Source organism: Equus asinus, chromosome 20 (assembly GCF_041296235.1).
Source record: "Equus asinus isolate D_3611 breed Donkey chromosome 20, EquAss-T2T_v2, whole genome shotgun sequence".
Classification (NCBI taxonomy): Eukaryota; Metazoa; Chordata; class Mammalia; order Perissodactyla; family Equidae; genus Equus; species Equus asinus.
Window position 1 is genome coordinate 86,847,242 of NC_091809.1, and position 23,505 is coordinate 86,870,746.

At 37.8% G+C, this 23,505-nt stretch overlaps 1 pseudogene; it reads right to left on the minus strand.

The window, feature by feature from the left end:
* Positions 1-7,666: 7,666 nt before the first annotated feature.
* On the minus strand, positions 7,667-8,612 carry LOC106831602 (olfactory receptor 51F1-like; annotated as a pseudogene).
* Positions 8,613-23,505: the final 14,893 nt, after the last annotated feature.

Below are 23,505 nucleotides of genomic sequence, written 5' to 3' on the forward strand. Positions count from 1 at the left end.
CCTGGTGAATTATTAGGGGGAAATTTACTGCTATTCAAGGGGTATCAAGGGATCAGTGCTGGTCTGAGGATAAGAGAGGGATTTTCAGTAGATGTTGAAGGTAATAGGAGAGACAGTAGAATCAATACCCACAGAAATGTTATAAGTGTTATAAAATCTTATTCAACTAAAATTTTAAAAATAATTTTAAAGTTACATATTTATATTGTTAAAATCAATTTTAAGAAGACTTGTCAAATAAAAGCAATACTAGTTGTTATAATATCCATATTTTTCCAAGCTTTTTAATATAACAGGTAAAGTTTACTTCTTGAGAGTAAATACCCTATAATATGTATAACATAACCACTCCCTTTCTGCCGCTTTTCTATAGTTCCTTTTAAACTCCAGTTCTCAGGGTTTTTATTCAATCTGAGCAAGCCATTGAAATATTTAACTATAAACTAGTAGGAATCAGATATCTGTGTGTTGTACTGATCCCTGAGGACAGAGTGGACCCTAATGTTATCTGACATTTTGGTAAGCCCATATGAATATTTGTGAATAGGTAACAAGCAAGCACAAAGTCAACACAATGAACACCTTTCTCTACCTTCTTACCAGCTTCACGTGGGAAGAGGAGCCTTCTCTGTCTTCACTAGCAGAGAGAGACCAGGTTAAAGTTCTGGAGCCACGGACTTTACAGAAAAGTAGGACTGAGCTGTGGGGCCGTTGGTAAAATGTGAATCTCCCTGGGGCTGTAGACAGAGAAAAACTGAAATCCCTCTCTTCATCTCTATCCCAGGACATTGCTGTGTAATCTCAGAAGAGTTTGAGCTACTAACTCAAGAGAGCAGGGGCCACAGGGATATTAAATGCAAAGCAAATAAACCAAAGCATCCAAATAAACGAAAAGTTTAGACATCATTCTGGGCACTAGGAATAGAGAGACACATGCCATTGTCTATGGATTATCAGTGTGCTGGGAAGATAGCAAAGCAAACCAAACATCACTGGAATAATTGTGGTGACAATGAGGAGAGACGAAATATGTACTCCAGTCTCCAGGCCCCTGTTCCTACACTACCACATTGATCCATAGGGAGGATGATAGGTCCACTCCCAAATGGGTCAGCTTCTGATATATTAATTCAGCCCCATTTTGCCAGTGGCTGGGTCACTGTGGGTGAATCATGAGTTCTCATATGCATGTGTTCTTGCTCTTGTGCTTGTTTTCCTGTGGTAATAAGTTCAAGAGCCCAGGCTCTTGGGAAAGCTTGCTCATCTTTATCAATGTGGGCAATTCAGTAATGGATGCAGATTGATTTACAGACCTACCAATTTTAGATTCATAGGAAAGGAGAAGACCCACACCCAAACATTATGCTTCTCCTTTATGGAGAAGCCGTGCACTGGCAGAGAGTCTTAGGTTTGCCTAAATGTCAATAAAGCCAGTAATTTGTTTCCCATTTAGCTATTTAGTTCTAATTTTTATTGGCTGTTATTCCTTTGCTTCCTTGTTTGAGAACTCTTAATGACAGAACGTGTGAGGGGTTCAATTCAAGCACTGTAGTCCTACCCGGAACCCCTATCAAGTGTCTGGACTGCTACTTCAAAAATAAGAATAAACTGTGAGCAAATTATGTTGCAAAATTTTATGAGCCAGTGTGAAAGAATTAAAACTGTTCCCTTCAAAGAGCTTATAATCTAATTAGGGTTTCCTTCTGTGATGGACAGACTGTGAAATGATAAAATAGTACCAGATTATCCCTGCCTCCTTGTCCTCAAGCCCTTGTATAATACCTTGCTCTTGAGTGTGGATAGGACATGTGACTTGCTTCTAACCAGTAGAATATGGCAAAGGTGACAGCATATCACTTCTGTTCTTATGTTACATAGGATCTTGTTTTGATGAAGCAGGCTGCCATGTTGTGCAGGCCCATATAGCAAAGATCTGAAGGCCTTCTCCAGCCAACAACCGGTTAGCAACTAAATGTGGTGTCCTTTGGCCAACAACCAGAAAGAAACTGATTCCCTAAACCCAATAGGCCACAAAGAACTAACTGAATCCTGCCAACAAGCATGTTATCTTGAAAGCATATCCTTCCCCAGTTAGGCAGGGTATGCTCCCCCAGGACAGGGACAGGGCAGGGCACAGCCACCCATGTCCCAAAGATGGAAGGAAAAGGGAGGAATAGATGGGCAGGCTTGGGGAAAGGTAACATTCTCTGGTATCCCCCACCCTTGCCCAAGAGCTCAGAAGCCTTTGCTTGTGTCCAAAGGCCAGGAGAAGCTTGGCTCACAAATTAGGGGAGGATGCCCATATCTCACTCCCCACCCCAGGACTGATGGCCAAGAGACCAGCAGGGGCTCAGACAGAGCTATTTTTATAGTATCATTTGAGCTATTCTCAAATGAGACCCTGGCCCTGAGGGCACCTTAATTACAGCCTCTCAGAGACTCAGCTAAACTGTACCCAGATTTCTGATTTCCAGAAACTGTGAGATAATAATTTTGAGTTCTTCTAAGCCACGACCCCATGGTAATCTGTTGTGCAGCAAAAGGTAACTTCTACTTAAAGGCTAAAGAAATGTGTTTCGGTTGCTCTTGACCTCTCCTCTGCCTCTGGTTCCTATAGAGCAGAGAAGCACTAACATACAGCATGACATCTACCTCTGCCCTGTGTGACATGTCATGACTGCTTATCGAGAGTTTGAAGTTATCCAGGACAAAGATTGTGCTTTTTACGGTTTGTGTATTGTCTAAAACACCCAGTTACATCTGAATACATCATAGGAAGCAAATGACAATTGGCCGAATTTTAAATAAAGTTTTAATGGAAAGGTAATATACATTCAGCAGATTATTCATTTCATTCATGTACTGCTCAATGATTTATCACATATAACTGCAACCCTGCCAATGATAGAGAATAGAGGCCAGCAATTTGTTTTTCCTTTTCTGTAAGGACAAGATAGTAAATATTTTGTTTATTCAGGCCATACAGTTCTACTACTCAGTTTTGATGCTGTAGCCTGGAAAGAGCCGTGGGAGTTTCTGAATTGGCATGCCGCATTCACATTAAACTTGAATTAGAAAAACAGGTGGCAGGCCAGATTTGGCTTGCAGGCTGTAGGTTGCCAGCCCTGATATACAACCTTAGTAGACATCTGTCATCTTCTACCCATCCTGATAACTATCCCCCTTCTACACCAAACGTAACCACTCTCCTGACTTCCAACACCCTGGACTAGTTTTGCTTATCATTTGCATCTATAATGCGATAAAATATGCATATATGAATTAAATAGTACAGTGTGCATGTTTTTGTTTCTGTCTCTTTCACAACAGTATCTGTATGAGATTCTTCCATGTTGTGTAGAGCAGTTGTTTATTCTTTTTAACTCTTATAGTTATATGAACGTACTAAAAGTTGTCAGTTTTTCTTTTTCTGGATACTTTAGTTGTGTTCTGGTTTTGGTTATAAATAATTATGCAGGTACAAAAACTATTACATCTTTTGGAGCACACATACATTCATTTCTGTTGGTTATATTCTAGAAGTTAAATTGCTGAATCAACTTAGAGATCCTATCAAACAGTTTTTTTTGCTTTTTGGGTTTGTTTTGCTTAGAAAGATTCACCTGAGCTAACATCCATTGCCAATCTTCATCTTTTTGTATGTGAGCCGCTCCCACAGCCTGGTCACTGGCAGACGAGTAGTGTAGGTCCTCACCTGGGAACTGAACCAGGGCCACAGAAGTGGAGTGTGCCGAACTGAACCACTATACCTCTAGGGCTGGTCCCCCTATCAGTTTTTGAAAGACTTTGCACCACTTTACGCTCACGTCAGTAGCATCAGAGGGTTCCTGTTGAGTCACATCTTTACCAATATTTAGTATTATCAGTATTTTTAAGGTTAACCATTCTTGCGAGATTGTAGTCGATGTGGTTTTGGTATTAGTTCACATTTCTCTCACTAATGATGTTATACACCTTTTCATATAATGAGCAAATATTGTTTCTTATGAAGTCCCTGTTTCAAACTTTTCTCCATTTTCCCATTGGTCTGTTTGATTTTCTTTACTGATTTTATAGAGTTCCTTATATATATAGGACACAAATCCTCTTTTTAATGTTCACTTTCTTGAAAGTGTCTTTTGATGAATAGAATTTACTGTACTAATTTAGAGCAAGCTATATTCTCTTTATATTTATTGCCTTCTATGTTCTGTTTAAGAAATAGCTGTGGGCCTGGTCCCATGGCCAAGTGGTTAAAGTTCTGCATGCTCCTCCTTGGCAGCTTGGGTTGGTCGGTTTGGATCCTGGGTGTGGACCTACTCCACTCACCAACTATGCCTACAGCCAATGAGGTGTCCCACATACGAAAAAAAAAAAAAAGATAGAGGAAGATCAGCACAGGTGTGAGCTTAGGGCTAATCCTCCTCAAGCAAAAAAAAAAAAAATGAGGAGGATTGGCAACAGGTGTTAGCTCGGGGTGAATCTTCCTCAGCAAAAAAAAGAAGGAAAGAAAGAAAGAAAGAAAGAAAGAAATAGTGGCTTACTCCAACAACTTAAATATATTGTCCAATGTTGTCTATAGGAACTTAATTTTTTTTACTTTTCGCATTTAAATCTATAATCCATTTCGAATAGATTTTAGTTTATGGTATGAAGTGCATGTCAAGTTTATTTTCTGTGTATGAATGTAAAATTAACTCGGCAACATTCGTTGAAGAGACCAACTTTTCTCCAAGGCTATATGGTTCCACATTTTTTATAAATAGAGTGTCTGTATATTTGATGTGTATGTTTTGGGCTCTCTAATCTCTTCATTACTCCATTTGTCTAATTCTGGGCCAACACTACATTGTTTTAATTATTGTAGCTTTGTAATAGTTCTGATACTGAACAGAGTAAGATTTCAAATTTTACTATTTTAATTTCATTATGAATTTTAGAATCAGCTTGTTAATTCACACACACACACACACAGAAGTTCTGAGGTTTTGAGGGGATTGCATTGAATCTGTAAACTATTTTGGTCTCAGAATATTTCACAGTAATTCAAAGCACTGAATCACCCAATTTGTGAATGTGGTTTACCCCTCCATTTATTTATAATTTTTAAAATTTCAATGCTGTTTTATAGTTTTAAGAGTAGAGGTGCTTTACACCTTTGTAAAATTTATTCTTAGGTGTTTGATTGTTTAATGTATTTTAAATAGTAATCTTTTAAATCTACTCTTCGGAGTATTTGTTAGTGGAAAATATGAAAAATATTTTTTGTATGGTGACATTGTATCATAAATCTTCCTAAATCCAGTTTTAACTTAAAAGTTCATCTGTTGATTCTTCTTGTATTTTACATAACCTCTCAGGGGTTCTATAAATAATAGTAATTATATTTCTTCTTTCCTCTCCATTTATTCTGTGTATATGTGCATTTGTGCTTTCGTGTGTGTGTGTGTGAATGTGTTATTTTGCTTTGCATTATTGCATTGGCTGGGTCATTCTTTGTAATGTTGAATAAATTCGGTTTTATAAAACTCATTAGGAAGTATTCCTTCCTTTCCTGTTCTCTTGAAGAGTAAGTGTAAAGTTGGAATTTGTGTAAGTTTGTGTAAATTTTCTGTGGGTTGGAGATTGAAGCCAATTATTCTGTTAGTTTTTTTCCCCTCTTCCTTCCCTCCTTCCCTTCTTCTGTCTCTCTCTCCCTCAATCCGTTCTTCCTTCTTTCTTCCTTCCTTTCTTCTTTTATGTATTTGCATTTGTTTGTAAATATGGATATAATGTATTTAACAGATATGAGACCATTGAGGTTTTTTTTTTCTTTTATGCCCATTCTAAGTTGTGCTTTTTTAGGCATTTGTACACTTCATTTAAATTTTCAAAGAATTGGCATCCAGGTTTTAAGAATTATTTTCTTTTACATCTTTAAATTGTAGGATCAGTAATGATGTCACCTCCTCATTCGTAATGTTGATTTTTTGTGCTTTTCCTCAATTATGATTCATCATTCTTGCCAGTCAAGTTGATTAGTCTTTCTGATAAATTAACTTTTGCCTTTTTATCTTATTTATTGTATGACGGCTTTTAAAATAAATTTTTGCACTAGTATCTATTATTTCATTTATTCTGCTTTTTAAACACCTTCTTTTCTTTTTTTTTCTAAATTGCGGAGATGGATACTTAAATAACTTGTTTTCACCCTTTCTTGTATTTCGTCATGTGTGCATTTTAGACTAAAAACTTCTCTCTAAGCCCAGTTTTAACTGTATCTTCAAATATTTCATTTTCTGGAGAAGAAATGGTGAGGAAAGGAAACCTATAAAGACTTTATGACAGGAAAGAAACACATGAAATCATGAGACTTTATTTGTGGAGAGTGAAATTGGGGGAAAGCATAATAGAACCTACTAGGGGGTGATCAGACACACGCTTATATGTACATACTTAATATGACAATTCTACTAACTTATCATTTATCTACCATTGCTTGTTCAATTTTCCTGCTGCTTCTAAGGAAATTTAGCAAAGGCAAAGTTAATACTGTTTATAGTAAGTTCAGAAATGCTATTATATTCTTAAACCCAATGAGCTACACATCATTTTAAGATATAAACTTTTCTACAAAATACAAAATAAGGAACAAAAATATTTTTCCTTCAGTGAAGTATTTCATACTCTTTCCCAACTTTTGACCCTCCTTTTATATATATCTTTCGTCTTATTTCAGAGGATTTTTGTGAGAGGAGAAAGGGAAGGGTATTTGGAAACTGGATATTGTTAGGAAAGACAGGAGGTCACTGAATTTTACTACTAATTCTGTCTTCTCCTTTGAGCTCTTGGAATCTTATTATCCTCATTATATGTCCTTGAGGACATAAGAACCTGAGTGTAAACTAGAAATCTTAGAATCACTTTCAAGTCTGGTAGCAGTAGATCATAATACCAGAGCTAACGCCTATGAATAAACCAGGACAAATGGGAGTGAAGGTCATTGCAAAGTAGTCCAAACTCACAACAGAAGACTAAAGTACTTCTTAAAGATTGCCTCAAATAAGAAGAATAAAGGAGGAATGTTTTTGTCCAGATCACAATGGATGTTACCTAAAAGGGAATATAATAAAGCTTCCCAATTCCAGCTGATTATTCTCTTTTTTTTTAAAGTTTCCATGCTTTAACTTTTCTAACATGAAGACTATTTTATAATCTCACATATAACCTCTCTTCCCACTTCTCCTAGCACACAAACCACTTACTCCAGCAACACTAACCACACACAGTTCCTTGGTGTATTAAGCTATCCATATTTCATTGACTTCACGGTGCTGTGTCCCTGGCCCTTCCATCTTTATTTGTTACACATTTTTCTTGGTCCAAGTAGTCACCGCCTCTAAGAATCCTTTGAGTCTCGAATATGACTTAGATATTTTCTCCCGTGTCTGTATAGCCTTTTGAATATACTTCTGTGATAATACTTCTCATTCATTATTGTTATTGTATATTTAATTTTATGTCCCTGCTACTAGACTATATAAACTATTTGAGAGGTCAGGGATATTTCTTATGTGGCCTTGTATTACCAATACTAAGAAAAAGCCTGATATTACTCAGTAAAATGTTGAGGGAAGAAGGAAGACAGTAAGGAAGAAAGATTATCTCTATCTAAGTCGTTGCATAGTCAGACTGGGTACTCTGTGCTTGGAAACAGCTTGAGGAAAGCTTTACGAATTTGTTTGGTCTTCACACTATATATGATGGGGTTCAGCACTGGGGGAAATAGGAAATGGAGATTTGACATCAGTGTGTGGACATATGGAGGAGCATTGTGACCGAAACGATGTACCAAAGCCAAGATGACCCAGGGGATATAGAAGAGGGCAACAGCACCAATGTGAGAGATGCAGGTGCCAAAAGCCTTTTGCCTCTCCTCTGGGGAGGTGATGCTGAGAATGGACTTGATGATCAGCACATAGGAGAAGAAAATGCAGGGAATATCTACACCCGATGTCAGAATGAGAGCAACTAAGCCACAGATGCTATTGACCTTGATACTTGTGCAAGAACATTTAATTACATCAGGGTGGTAACAATAGGAGTGAGAAAGCACATTAGGACCACAGAAGGACAAACGCTTAAGGAGCAGGAGCAAGGGCATCAGGTTGACCAGCATTCGTACAAAAATCACTATGCCAGCTTTGAATGATTCTAGAGTTGGTCAGAATCATAGCATATCTTAGGGGGTTGCAGACAGCGACAAAGCGATCGAAAGCCATGGCCAAAAGCACAGAGGATTCCATGAGGGTGAATCCATGCAGAAAGAACATCTGCACAATGCAAGCATCTAGGCTGATGATCCTGGCATTGAACCAGAGGACACCCAGTGTCGTGGGAAGAGAAGAAATAGTGATGCCCATGTCAGTGGCGGAGAGCATGGAGAGAAAATAGTACATGGGCTCATGGAGACTGGAGTCTGTGATCACCACATACAGAATAGCGCTGTTCCCCAGGAGGGCAACCATACAGAGGCAGCAAAAGGGGATGGAAAACCAGACGTGAAAAGCTTCTAGCCCTGGAACTCCAGTCAAGAAGAAAGTTTGGGGAGTGGAGTTACCAGTGGATAGCATGGTGGTCTGGATGAAATGGCACTCCCCTTCAGTAAGTTCCTGCAATGACACATTTCATTGAGACAAAGCTACTTTCTGTGAGACATTTTTGTAGTTGTTTAATTTATTACACATCATGTCGTCCTTACAGTTACTTGAGCGGTAGCTCTTTTCTATCACCTTCATTTTACAGATAAGTAAATAGAGGGTCAGCCAGGTTAAGTTAAGTTAATTCATTAAACAAAAGTAAAAGGCAAGTCTTTCTGACTCAAAGCTTTTGCTTTTCCTACTATATCATGCTTATCACATGCTATGAGCAGCAGAGCTGAAGCTTGGGTGAGGCAAGAAAACCATTTGCCGTGGGTATGAAGTATAAGGGGGGTGCTAAAAAACTCAGCAATCGGATGAATATAAAAATTAACACACTTGAAAACTTTAAAAGTAACTGTATTAAATCTCACACCATTATTTTAAATTTAAATATTTTATTTATACTTAAATAGAATTTATGTTAATTTTACTTCAGCTAATGTTAATCGAAAATTATTTAGAATTCTCACTTAGTCAAGAGAAAATTTCCAACGTGGCAAATTGAAAATGAGATAAGCAAAAAAGTAGATTTAAGAAAATGTTATTGATGAGTTTCCACCATTAAAACTAGGGATGCGCACTTTTCCTTTTTGCCTTAGGCTGTAATATGGCTTGGCATGGTACTGACATTTATTTAAAATTTCGATATTTTATTAATCATGAATTTAAAAAAATAATTTAGATTTAAAAAATATTCCATTAAAATATCATTTATCACAATTACTGAATTTTTTGATGTCCCCCTCAATTTTGCATTCCCCTCGCCATAGTCCTGGCCCTTAGCAGTTGCTATCCTTGGTATATCTCCCCATCCAAGCGTCAATGAGGCCAATAAGAATTTTCATGATTCTGAGTTTCAGGGGAAGGTTTTAATACTCATTTTTATTTTAAACTTCTAGAGAGTTGCTGCAGCACTCTTTTCCCCCAAACACTCACTTCCATTTCCATCTCCCTTGTCACTACTGCACAAAGCCTAGAAAAGGAAAGAGATATTTCTTCCTCTTTCAAATTTCTTCTCCCACTTTCTCTCCTTCTCTGAGACCCTGGTGCTTCTCCCTCACATCTTCTCTTCTTTCTATTGCTTACCTGCTATTCACTGGAGGAAGAAGTTACTTTGTTTTCACAGGACCCTATGAGAGAGAAAGAAGTGAAAACTCCTGAGCTGCTGGAACTTCTTCCTGAGACACTTAGTGTGGGAGAATCTACAACTTCAGCCTTGTCTGATAGGAGCAAAGTGCCATTTCAATAGCTTTTCCCAGGTGATTGACTTATCAAGAGCAGAAGCCCCGGTCCCAGTGGGACCTCTCAACTCATCACAGAGAAAATGCACACATTTCCTCAGGCACCTGATACACTTGAGGAAAACCTCATTAAAGTAGCATTCTTGCACAGACATTAACCAGATCTTTCCTGCTGTGGATTATACCCGCCAGGGGCAAAAGGAAAGGAAGCAACATAACTGAGTATCTAACGTAGGCCCCCCTAGGGAGGGATTCATTACGTGTATTATCTAATGTCCTTCATTTAGCATCTCATTCCTTTCATTCTGCCTTAAAAGAAAGAATCATTAAACAGAAGGAAGAAAGCACTTAGCAAATATTTTTTCAATCAGTTAAGGAGTGGAAAAAGGAAAGAGGAAAGACCAAAAGAAAGCATGAAAGCAAGTCGTCAACAAACAGAATTTTTTGGTATTTTCTGAAATAATGATAACTGTTATTTTTGAGCAGCTACTATGTGCTATATTTTGTGGGTTAATTAACTCATTCATGTGTGGCTATTTTTTAAATAAAATAATAAATTTTGTTTAATAAATAAATAAATTAATTAAATTAGTTTAATAAAACAAACATTTATTTTAATTTAATAATTTATCTGGATATTTACTATGTGCTGTCCACGTCTGTGAGTGAGCCCTAATAATGAGAAAAACAGATACATTAAATTTACTTAAACCTACTTTCGTGCTTGAATCTGAAGGATAAATAGAGAATAAATAAGAGCAGGAGGATGGAGATGTGGTTCAAGCAGAGAGTATGCATTTTTCAGACTCTGAGGCTGAAATAGTCTTTTTTTTTTAAAAAAAAACCAGCTTTATTGAGATATAATTGGCATATAATCTACACATATTTGAAGTGCACAATTGGCTAAGTTTTGACATGTATATACACCTGTGAAACCAACACCGCAATCAAGATAGTGAACATATCCATCACCCCTGAAAGTTCCTCATGTTCCTTGTTTTTGTTTTTTATTTTTATTTTTTTTGGATGTACGTCATATTTCAAATTCTGTATACATTACATCATGTTCACCACCTGAACACTAATTATAGTGCATCCCCTCACATGTGACCCTAATCACTCCTTTTGCCCTCCCCCCTCCCCCCTTCCCCAATGGTAACCACCAGTCCAATCGCCAATGCTATGTGTTTTTTTTTTTTGTCGTTTTTATCTTCTACTTATGAGTGAGATCATCTGGTATTTGACTTTCTCCCTCTGACTTATTTCACTCAGCATAATACCCTCAAGGTCCATACATGTTGTCACAAATGGCCGGATTTCGTCATTTCTTATGGCTGAGTAGTAGTCCATCGTGTATAAATACCACATCTTCTTTATCCATTCTTCCCTTGATGGGCACCTAGGTTGCTTCTATGTCTTGGCTACTGTATATAGTGCCGCAATGAACATAGGGGTGCAAGTATCTTTATGCCTTTGTGTTTTCAAGTTCTTTGGATAAATACCCAGCAGTGGAATAGCTGGATCATATGGTAGATCCATCCTTAATTTTCTGAGGATACTCCAAACTGCTTTCCATAGTGGCTGCACCAGTTTGCACTGCCACCAGCAGTGAACAAGGGTTCCCTTCTCTCCACACCCTCTCCAACATTTGTTGTTTCCTGTCTTGTTAATTATAGCCATTCTGACTGGAGTGAGGTGATACCTCATTGTAGTTTTGATTTGCATTTCCCTGATAGCTAATGATGTTGAGCATCTTTTCATATGCCTGTTGGCCATCTGTATATCTTCTTTGGAGAAATCTCTGTTCAGATCTTTTGCCCATTTTCTAATTGGATTGTTGGTTTTTTTGTTGTTGAGCTGAAATAGTCTAAGCGAAGTCCTGTGGCTAGAGCCCAGGAAAGCAAGGAAGAGTGTGGATGGAGAGAAGGCTGGGAAGGGAGATAAGTACCATGTAAGCCTTTCATCTTTCACCTGAAACAGTAGAAAACAGAAAAACGATTTAATCATAGAAAGGTCATGAACACATTTGCAAGTTTAAAAGATCCTTGTTTCTCTTTAGATAATCCCTTGGACGGCAGGAGGATTAAGCATGGAACAGGAGTACAGGACATCTTTTTCATCCTTTTGTCATAGTGCGAATTGAAGCTCAGATTGCTTGAGTAACTTGTTTGAGGTGATGTATCTAGCAAATGGGAGAGTGAGGGTCCAAATTAGGCTTATTTGAAGCTAAAGGCTGAGCTCTTTCTATTGTCAAAATTACTTTCCGGTGTTCTCCATAACACCGATTTTGATTTTCTTTTATTTCCTTGTAATGAGAATATCATGTATCTCACTTCTGTTTCACATGTGCTGGATTGATTCTCAAGTAGGTTGTGGAATAATAAACTTCTATAAGGCAAAAACTCTGCATTAGTCCTACTGCATCCCAGCTGGATTCATTATGGATGATGAATAAAGACATGTTCGCTTATTTTTTTCTCCCTTTTCTCTCTGCCGTTCATCATTGGCCATAGTCCTGTAAGTTCTTCGTTCTGATTCCAAGTTTCCCCCAAACCTAAAGCTGGGTATCAAAGCAATCTTCCAAAACCAGGATGAACCTTACTTATGTCGTGAGAAGCACATCAGGAGGTGGATAAAGCACAAGGCCATGATGCTTAGAAATACTTTGATACTTAGATACTTTGAAAAAATTTTTTTTCAAATTTTTAAAGTATAAAAATATATGAAACCATTTTTCTACTTAATGTTTGTGTTTATTTTAGTACCATGACTTTTTAAGTCCTTGACTTTTTAAATGCAATCAATTATTAAAAAACATTGATTTAATAATATGTTTTAGGAAAAGAAAAATACTGTAATGATCATATATGTTGATTGGGAAATACAGTCTTAATTCATATACTTTGAATGTAAAAACAGATGCATATTAGAATATTAGAAATAAGGACACTTATTTGATTGCAAATGAAGAAATATTAATCTATCTAAATTTTATAATAACTGTATTAAGATAGGCAATATAGATCATGCTTATTATAATGCAGCCATTATTATTCCTGACTGCACATTAACATCAACCGGGAAGCTTTTAAAAATATACTGTGTCCATCCCAGACAAACTGAATTATCCTTACGCTACTGGACTTGAGTCCCATTTGATTTTGGGGTACAATAAGGATTGAGACTTACTCTTAAAAAGAGTAGAAGGATGAGATTCTAAGGATTTTTCCTGATTTTCAAGTAGCTACTTGTAAGCCTTAGAAAGTTTAAGGAACCCCTCTGGATCTCAGTTTCCTCAGAAATAGAATGAAGGTGGGACATAGTGATTGCATTTATTGAGCAACTATGAGATTTAATTACCCACTGATTACCATACTTACAAGATTTAATTATCTGTTTGATTCCAACAGCTACCTGCAAGTAAATTGTAATATCCTCACTTCATATGTTGAGAAATTAGAATCAGAAAGGCCAAGGATCCTGTCAAATTTTATATAGACAGTGAGTATTAGAGGTAATATTCAAACACAGATTTATATAAAGATCCTAAAGTTTAAGACTAGGTAGAAAATTTTATGGCTAGGTTATTTCTGATGGCTTACTAACAGAGATGGCAAAGTAAAGAACTTGTCCTTAAGTATTTTAAGTAAACCTTTTATTGAAGTATAATATACTTCAGGGTACAACTCACAAGTATATGGCTTGGATTTTTACATTCAAACACATCAATGTAACCATTACCTAGATAAATAAATAGAAAACCACTAGTGTCCCAGAAACCACCTTTTGCAATCTTTCGATCATTCTTCCTCTCTCCTCAAAGTCAGTCACTATCCTGACTTCTACCAAAATGATTAATTTTACCTGTTTTTGAGCTTTAAATGAATGGAATAGTTCTGTATTCAAAACCGCTTTTTTATATCTGGCTTTTTTTTTTTTTTTTTTTACATTACATTGTTTGTGAAAATCATCCACATAGTTATATGTAATTATGGTTCCTTCATTTTCATTGCTGTATGATGTTCCACTCAATGACTATACCTTGCCTCTTTTAACTTATCCATTTCGTTGTTAATGGATATTTGTTGTTTTCCCCAGTTTTGTTTTCTATCGCGAATTACTCTGCTATGAACATCATTTTCCTTGGCATTTAGAAAATATATGCATGCATTGCCAATGGTTATACGCCTGAAAGTGCAATTGTTGGATTACTAGGTATGTGTATGACCAGCTTTAGTAGACAGGACCAGGAAGTTTTCCAAAACAATTATAGCCATTTTCCCATCCACTAACAGGGCGTGGCAGTTCAACTTCATTCACATCTTTCTCTATGGGTGGGATTTCTGTGTTTTTTGTTTTGTTTTCTTTTAGCCTTTCTGTGGCTATGGCAAGAGATAGAGAGAGTGACTGGACATGAAGGATGTTTTAGTGGTAAAATTGGAATGGTGTTAATGATGGACTGGGTGCAGGTAGTGAGGGAGTGCAGGTGGTCCAGAGTTGTGGCTCTTATCAGATGGCCCATTTCCTGGTACAAGTTTGAAGGGGAAGATGGTTGGTTTAGTTTTAGACATTTTGAGAATGAAATGCCTGAGAAGCAACTGACTGGAGATATATATATTAAGCCCTTGAATATGGAGGTCTGGGGCTCAAATGGAAGATCTGACCTAGAAACATAAGGAGTTATTAACAAGTATTTTTTAGGCATGTATTATATGCCTAAAACTATTCTAGGGAGTGGAGATATAGAATGATCCCTCCTCTATAGAAAGGGAGATATATAGAGGATATAGAGTGATCAATAAAATATGAAGTATCCACCCACACTGACTTGACATAGTTTGTGACTTGCTTTGGCTGATAGAATGTGGTAGAAGTGACATTCTGGGAAAGCCAAGGCTCCAACAGGCCCTAAAAGTTTCTGCTTTTACTCTGGGCATGAGCCACCAGGTAAAGAAGTCAAGTCTGTCCTGCTGGAGAGAGAGGCCGCTTGGAGATAGAAGGCCTGGAGGATGAGAGACCATGTGGAGGGGACAGGATAGGGGGAGGAGAATTATACCTTCATGGGTAGACTGAATAATGACTATCCAACAATGTCTGTGTCCTAACCCCTCGAACCTGTGAATCTGTTACTTTACATGGCAAAAGGTATTTTGCAGATGTGATTAACTTAAGAATTTTGAGATGGAGAAATTATCCTGGATTATCCAGTTGGATCCAATGTAATCACAAAGGTTCTTATAAGAGGGAGGCAGGACAGTTAGAGTTAGAGCAGGACATGTGACTATAGAAGGAGTTGTTGGAGATATGTAAGGAAGGAGCCATAAGCTGAGGAGTGCAGATGACCTCTAGAAACTGGAAAAGGTAAGGAAATGGATTTTTCTCCTAGAGCCTCCAGAAGGAATGCAGCTCTACTAAACTTTGATTTTTGACCTCATAAGATTCATTTTAGAATTTTGACCTCCAAAACTGTAAATTAAAAAATCTGTGGGCTTTTTAAGCCAAAGAATTCATGGTAAGTTGTGACAGCAGTAAGAGAAAATTAATACAGAACTCACCCACAGCCAGTTTTAGATCTCAGGCATATATTCCAGGCCACTGTGGACATTTCAACCCAGTCCAGTTGCCAGCAGAGTATAGAAACATAAATTACCCCAGCTGATGCCAGAGTCACCTGACTTTTTGACTCAAAGAATCATGTGCAATCATTTAAATTTTGTTTTAAGACCTTAGATTTTGGAGAGGTTTGTTTTCTAGCAATAGATAACTGAGAAACATCTGTTGTCCTCACTCGCTTGTCATCCCTCTGTTACTTTGAAGGTGCCCAAATTCCCTTTCTGCTCTTAGCAAACAACTATACAGACTCAAGTGCCTAAAACCCTGATGTCTCCTTTTCTGATCATCTTTTCCTGACATACGGAAGAGACTAATTGAAGATCAGGCTGAAAACGTCAAAAGAGAATGGGCTATATGAGCTATTTAAAAATGTAACATCTGTTAAGGGTTTTACAGTTTAGAAAGTATATTTCACATTTAATTATATCATTTAATCCACAAAATAGTACCATATGATTTGTTTATAATTATTGTTATCCTCATTTAACAGATGAAGAGACTGGAGCACAAGTGTGTTAAAGCAATTTGCTCAAGTATACAGCTGGTAAGTTGTGGAACCTGAAATATTTTTTCACTTAGTCATTGCTCCTCATCACATTCAATGGAGTGCATGCTTCAAAGTCATAGCAACAAATATAAATAATATAATCTTCCCTTTTGCTATCACTTTCTTCATGATTTCACATTGAAAGCGTGACAATTTTGGAATCTGACATATTGATATTTAAATCTTGACTCTGCCATCACTAGTTTTGCGACACTTGGCATGTTACTTGTCTCATCTGTAAAATGTGGATAATAATGTAATACTTTTATGCAGATTATTTGACATAAAAGATGTCTAACACCTACCATATTGCTTGTCACGTGGGTGATTCTCAATGAATAGGGGATTATCTGTGTAGAGCTTGGTAAAAAATAATATTTTTGTAATTATGCTTGAAATATTTAAAACATGTTAGTTGTGGATTAAATAAAATGATATATGTAAAGTGCTTAGCACAGTTTTGACATGGTAAAACTAAAAAAAAAGTTAATTGTTTCTATTGCTAATTAAGAAAAAGAAAAAAATCCTGAGTTTTCTGGTTCCCTTAGTCCTTTCAATATTTTATCTCCTTCTTCCCAGTAGAGAGGAACTTTTAAAAGATATAATATATGAAGATTTATGGTGTAAGAACTGTCAGAATGAGTAGGAAAAGGATTTGTTTTTACTACAACTACCGCTCCCAAGTTTACTATTGAAAGAGACTTTAATAGACTTCAATGATTTATTCATTTTAAGGATCTATTCATGCTCTCCAATTATTGAAGCAGCTAAAATAAAGTTGAGATCTCGGCTGGTAGGATTGGGTGCAACATAGAGGAGGAAAAGAGCCAGAGCGAAAAGATACTCTTTGAAATCCCTGAGGCCTCATGAGCCAAGAGGTGACTCAGTATGTTAGTTAGCTATATCTCGTACTATCCTCTTGACTTAGTGTGTGTGTTTCTGATTAATAGAATATTTTTCTTTCTGATAATAGGCTTTACCTACATGACTTTTCACATTTCCAGTTGTTGTATGTCATATCAGCCAGGCTGCGTTCTTTTGTTATTATTTTGATAGCTGTTATTATAAATCACAAACTGCAAAACATAAAGCCTTCAGTCTATGCAATCCTCTTATCTTGTATTTTTACTTTCAAATTCTGCAAATAGAATATGACTTTAAACAAACAGCCTTGTGAGGTAGCAAGTGAAGGAGGAGATAAATATAATTAGCACCAGATAGAGTTCTCTGAATTTCACTAAAAATTGCAAGATCATTCCCTGCTTCCTTAGGATTCATTTTTACAATGGTTTAGTATCCTTTACCTTCTAATAGATCCATTCAGGGACGTTTCTCTGGATCAGGGGCTCTGGCCCACTGGGGAAGTGCGAGGATTCACCTGGGAAAACCTTACTCAGAATGACAACCCATTTCGTACCTGGCAATAAAATGCTTTAATTACTTTTCTCAAAGCTTCCCCCCAATCCCCATGGACCTGAGGGGATAAAGCAAAGCTCCCTGGAATTCAACATAAAGCCTTAGCCTGGGAATCACTTGTTTTTCCTCTCCCTGCCTGGGTTTGAATGGAAGTGCAAGACCGCATTAGCCTGTAGAGCAAGTAAAGCACAGATCCAGGGCTGCAGATGATAGCTGAGACTCGTAAAAGATGAAAGCAGGTGGACGTTCTGTCTGTTTGCTGGATCCAATTTCAACAGGAGGGACAGTTGTTCGGATAGTTCAGAATTTAGTGCCAATCTTCCTTCCAAAATCTTGGGGATTCTGCCTGGTTCCTACTCTGACTCTTGTGACTGATGGAAATGCAGTGAACTGGCCATGGGATTAGGATAGGATCTTTGGGCAGGGTAGCATTATCTCAATCTCTGCTACAGCCTCAGTTTCTCCATCAAAGCGAGGTAGTACGGCCTACTTATTCAAAACTGTTATGAGGTAGATGAGACAGTCATATGAGTGTGAAAAGTGCTTTAGAAGCCAAATAACTAAATCAATGAAGGCTATTGTGTTTTTCCACTCTCAGGCTGGTTCTACAGCTCTAAAGGAGAACTTGTTCAGCAACCTCTCAGGCACAGACAGATTCAGAGTTTGATTTCCTCTGAGCAGTAGGGGTGTTCAGTGAAACTGGGTGCTGCCTCACCAACTCATCACATCACGTCTCAGCAATATCGCTTCAGAGTTCCCAATCTTCCTCCTAACAGGTTTTCCAGGGCTAGATGCATTCCACATCTGGATCTCAATTTCCTTCTTCATTCTAAGTACAGCATGACCCTGTTGGTGGTGATATTGGAGGCAAGGTTCCATGACACATGTGCTAATTAGCCTCCATGCTTTTTACTACTGACCCATGGCTGCCTCTCTCCACAAAGCTTATGATTCTCAGTGTCCTCTGGTTTAATGCCCATAAAATCACCTAACTGGATGCATCATCCAGCTCTTATTCCTCCACAACTCTGGCTTTATGGAGTCCACAGTGCTAAAGGACATGGCCATCGCTTACATTCTGATCATCTACTCTGGACTCAGCATCGCCTCCTCATAGAGACTGAATAAGGCGTTTAGCGCTTATGTCTCCCACATTGGGACAATTGCAGTATTCTGCATTCCCTGGGGTGTCTTTCAGTTGGCCTCTGGGTTTTTCCACAAGGCTCCACCATATGTTCACTTATTATTGTCCCACTTCCATTTCCTTTGCCCCCTGTGTGCTGAACTCCATCAAATATAGTGTGAAGACTAGACAAATCCACAGGGCCATCCTAAAGCTCTTGTAAACACAATTGGGAGAGGTTTGATGGAGCCTGCTCTTCCTGAATTCCATTGCCTCAATTTTCAAGGTGAATTTTCCTTTCCTCTCTTTAAAAGTTGATTTCTCTGCTGGGATCAACCTGATTCAGTTGTTCTCTCTGATGCTTTTCTTACCCATATCAACTTATATCTCTTGTCTAACACTGAAAACAACACCAATGCTCACTGTACACCCATATGTTCAAGCTCCGCATTTGGTTCTTTTAAACACATACTTTTATTTGTCTGTTTAAAGTGGGTGCTCACAATTCCAATTTAGAAATGAATAAATTAAGGGACTAGAATTTTAAATGTCTTGCTTAAGATAAAAAGCTGGCATTTGAATCCAGGTCTATTGATTCTAATCCTGTGCTCTTCCTGAATATCAGGTCTCCTCTAAGTGCAGAACACACAGTTAATGTCACAGTTTAAGGATGGCTGGACATAAAATTCTACTCCTAGAACACTTCACAGGCACCCTGCATACTAGGTAATTCCCGAGGAATGGAGACTATAACCCTATCCATCCTCAATCTTCTTGATTCCATCTGCTTTCTCAGAACAACTGTTCTAACGAGATATTTATTGCTGAGTAGAACAGACTGTAAGGAGACATGCAACAGTCCTTGAACTCCCTCTGTCACTGATTTTTGGAGGAATTCAGGGTTCTAGTTGATGGAGTTTTGAGATGCTGTTATATGTACAATTAAAGCTTAAGCAGGAGGAGTGGCTTCTAGGAGGCAGAGGATCAGCCACATAGCATTTTACCAGTAATGGTGTTGTTTATCCAATCTTTCTCTTTGATTTTCTATGTGTGACCTGGTGGATAACCAGTACAGAAGAGAATGGTGTCTCTATATGTGTCCAAATGGCATTGATCTCCTCATTCCTCTCATCATTACTGCTATCGATATTTGGCGGAGTCAGCTACAGGACCAGCATTCACAACACAGTTGGAGTTGTCCAAGGGAAGGGCAGTGTAAATTCATCATGAGTTTTGGACAAGGGGACATTTTGGGTTTAAGAAGTTTGAAGGGTTAGAAAGATAAGAGCTGGGCTTAATATCAGAAGTAGAGTAGATACTTTCTCACTGTGTTCAATGTGATTTCATTCAACGAAATGAACAAGAAAAATATTTTGTTGACCCCTGCCCCCCTCATGCAGACAAAGTATTCAACATTGTAAACATTTATTGAATGAATGGATGAATGAATATAGACGGGACCACAGCTATGTGCTTTTAACCATGTCTCTGTTTTTGCCCTGGTCCGACCTAATGCATGAGTTATGATCAAGCCTGCATGGCAGAAAATAAAAGCCAGTTTCTCTCTGTGAGTTTTAAAACACTTGACTATTAGTGGGTCTGTGAAAGTAAAGGGCTTCTTTGGGTACCTACGAAACAGCTACTGACATCAGACGTTTGGGTAAGAAGTCTGACTGAAGAACAATACAGTCTAATGTGAGTGGGGAAAATGTGGTGATGTTGAACATACATACCTTAGGGCAAAGATTGTTATGTGTCTGTGTGACCTTCCTGAATAGTTTCAAGATAGATTTTAAGATTTATGTATGTATGTTTCTCAAACCTTTTCTCTTGCTTTATATTTTATTAGGATGAATTTACAAAAAAGATTAATTATCTAATTTTTTCTATCTGGAAAATAAAATGCTTTTGGGGTCTCTGCTACTATATTCTTAAAATAGATATCTCCAGAAGAAGCTAAGAACTGATTTTTAACTAGGTTAAAATCCTAGTATCCAGAATAGAGCTGCATATTCCAGGTTATTATAGATTTTATCACTATAGAAATTGATTTTTTAATGGGAAACAATTTTTCCTGAAAGTAAAATGTACCTTTAAAAGAGACAAATTCACTCTGGATATGTTCACTTGATTCAATATGATATTTATTAAGTATCTGTTATGTACCAGACAGGCTTATAGCTATAGTCAGCGCAGAGAAATATTTAAGAAGATTGGCTCTATAGCATAACAATTAATTTATCATGTGAAATATGTAAAGAACTTAATTAGGTATTAAATTAGATGGATACACAAGAAATGAATATTAAAATGTACGTCTATATTATAGAAACAATCAATCATAAAATAGTGAATGGAACCACTCCGACCAAATGGTAACTAAAGCAATGGAAGAGGAAGTAGAGTGGTGAGAGGTACAGGGACAGGATGGCTCAAATATGACAGACATGCCAAGTACCTTGGGCAGGGCTTCTCCATAGGGTAGCGATACCAGAGCCTGCAATATCATAACAAATGGCGTTGTAATGACAATATATCAAATTAAACCACAGAGAAGGCCATGAGAGACCACAGATACAGTCTGATGTCAGCATAAACTAGTTTCAGTGTAGCTATGTGCTAACATTAGGTATAGGGGATGATTTGGTTGAGGCAGAATGGCAACCAGGAGACCATGAAGCAAAGGGGGTTCACTCACAGCATATTCTGTGTTATCACAGCTGTTCCCAGCTTGGCTGCCAGATATTGGGACAAAAATGACACGATGAGGTGAAAAGCAGATGGATGTATCTAGTACCCAGATGGCATGTGACCACCCCTGCCTGACAGGAGAAAGTATGGGTGAAGCAGACGTGGCATAGTAGAGGCAGTCACAGTAGGTGATTTTGTGGGCTTGGAACCAATACAACAGACAGTGTCTTCAGTTAGGTGCATGTAAAAGGGCCTCCACCATGAAAGTCAGCAGGACCAGGAAGAAATACATGGTTCATACAAGTAGTCGGTACAGGCCACATCAAAGAGGAATCTGTTTCTCTCAATAGCCACAGCATAGCTGATAATAGAACAGGAAACAGATTCAGAATTGGGCATCTTCCCACCTTGGAAAGACACAAGGAGTGGGTTGGAGGCTAGCCCCCAGTGGTGACATCAGAAGATGACTGCTATTGGAGGAGGAACCTACTCTCTGAAAAGACTAACCAAGTAATAAACACATTGTTTTTGAGAAGGCTAGGGATTATGAGAGCTGAGTGATTAGAAAATCATCAGAACAGGAAACAACTTATCATATGTTAAAATCCTTGCATCAAGATACACATATTTTTCCTAAATTAAACCTAAAAAAAAATTGAGTTATATTCAGTTTCTCTTGATGACAGTGTTCATAAATCACAGGCCTAGATTTACAGAACGAAGAATAAACGTTTCAAACTTTAAATTTCCAAATGGAAATGAGTCACAGTAAATGCTACATTAACCCTTGTCCTTTTTTTCCACATAAAAGTTAATTGTGTCTAAAGAAATAAATTACTTTTTCATTATGTCTGTGGGCATGTCTGAAAACTCTTCTCTTTTAAACACATTGAATTAAAATAAACTGGAAAAATCAAGAAAATGGGGGAGAGACAGAGACTTATCTCCATCAGAATCTTGTGTATTCTTCCCTTAGGCTCTATTTAATTCTTTACATCATCCTGAGGATGATTCCATGAATTTTCCTCCTTGATCTGGGGTCAGCTCTACCTGTCAGGGTTTTCTGTTTTCTCTCAAAATCTAGTTTCTCTCTAGGAGTCCCAACAGGACAAGTCTCCTCTGTGAGTTTGCCCAGGATTCCTTGGTTAAAACAGACAGTGGCGAATCTCTGTCCTGTAAGCTAAAACCTAAGCTGGTAGGAAAGATCAAGCTTGTACTTTGCAGCCTCATTTCTTTCCACATTTGCTTTGCTGTTCCTCCTGGATCTTTCGTGGTTCATTTCTTTGTAAATGCTGATTCCTCATCTTCTCCTTTCCTTCCCATTTTTATCTATCTTATGAATTAAAACTACTCGATTTAAGACAGATTAATCATCACCTCCTCAGTGATGTCTTTTCTGATGCCTATCCTGCCCTCAAGTCTCCCTGCCGATGGGTGAATTCATAAATACACAAACTTCCTTGTGTATGCATAAAAACTTTCTCCATTTCTTGGGAAGTAGGCAGGTCTAACTGGTGATTGTAGTTTTATTCTGAGAGCTGAGGAAATGGTGACAGAAGAGCTGGTCCAGGGAAGAGTAGAAACCTCGCCAGCCACACCCAGAGGAAAGACCCAGCTTCCAGGTCTCCTGACTCCTTGTAGTCATTCGCTCTCTCAAATCTTGGGCCTAATTTCTGGGAACCTTGGGAAAAGGGATGACACCTCAGGGCTAGTTTCTTCAGCAGCTGCTGCCTGAAGCATTGCTGTTGCCAGTGAGTTAACAAACCAATAACGCAGTTTGGGTTCATGTACTTGTGTGCCTTGTCAAAGTGAGAGCTCCTAGAGAACCCATAAAATGGTTTACTTGGTTTTCTAAAATCCTACATGGTATCTTTGTAGAATACAGTATTTATCATTCACTTATTTCTTCATTTACCAAATATTTAAGCATTTACTCTATTCCAGGCTGCTAAGTGATGGCCATGCAGCAATAAAAATAGTTTGGTGGCAGCCCTCAAAAAGCCTCGATCAGTTGAAACATGGTAAAAAACATGGCAGTTGAGGATTAGTAAGACAGAAGACATAGAAGAGTAACTATTGAAAAACTACTGAATGCATGACTCCCTCTCCCACGTCGATTCAGGAAAACTAGCTTCAAAAATAAGTTTTGTTGGTAATTCCAGCCACCTCCACACTGGTCCAGAGTCTGTATCG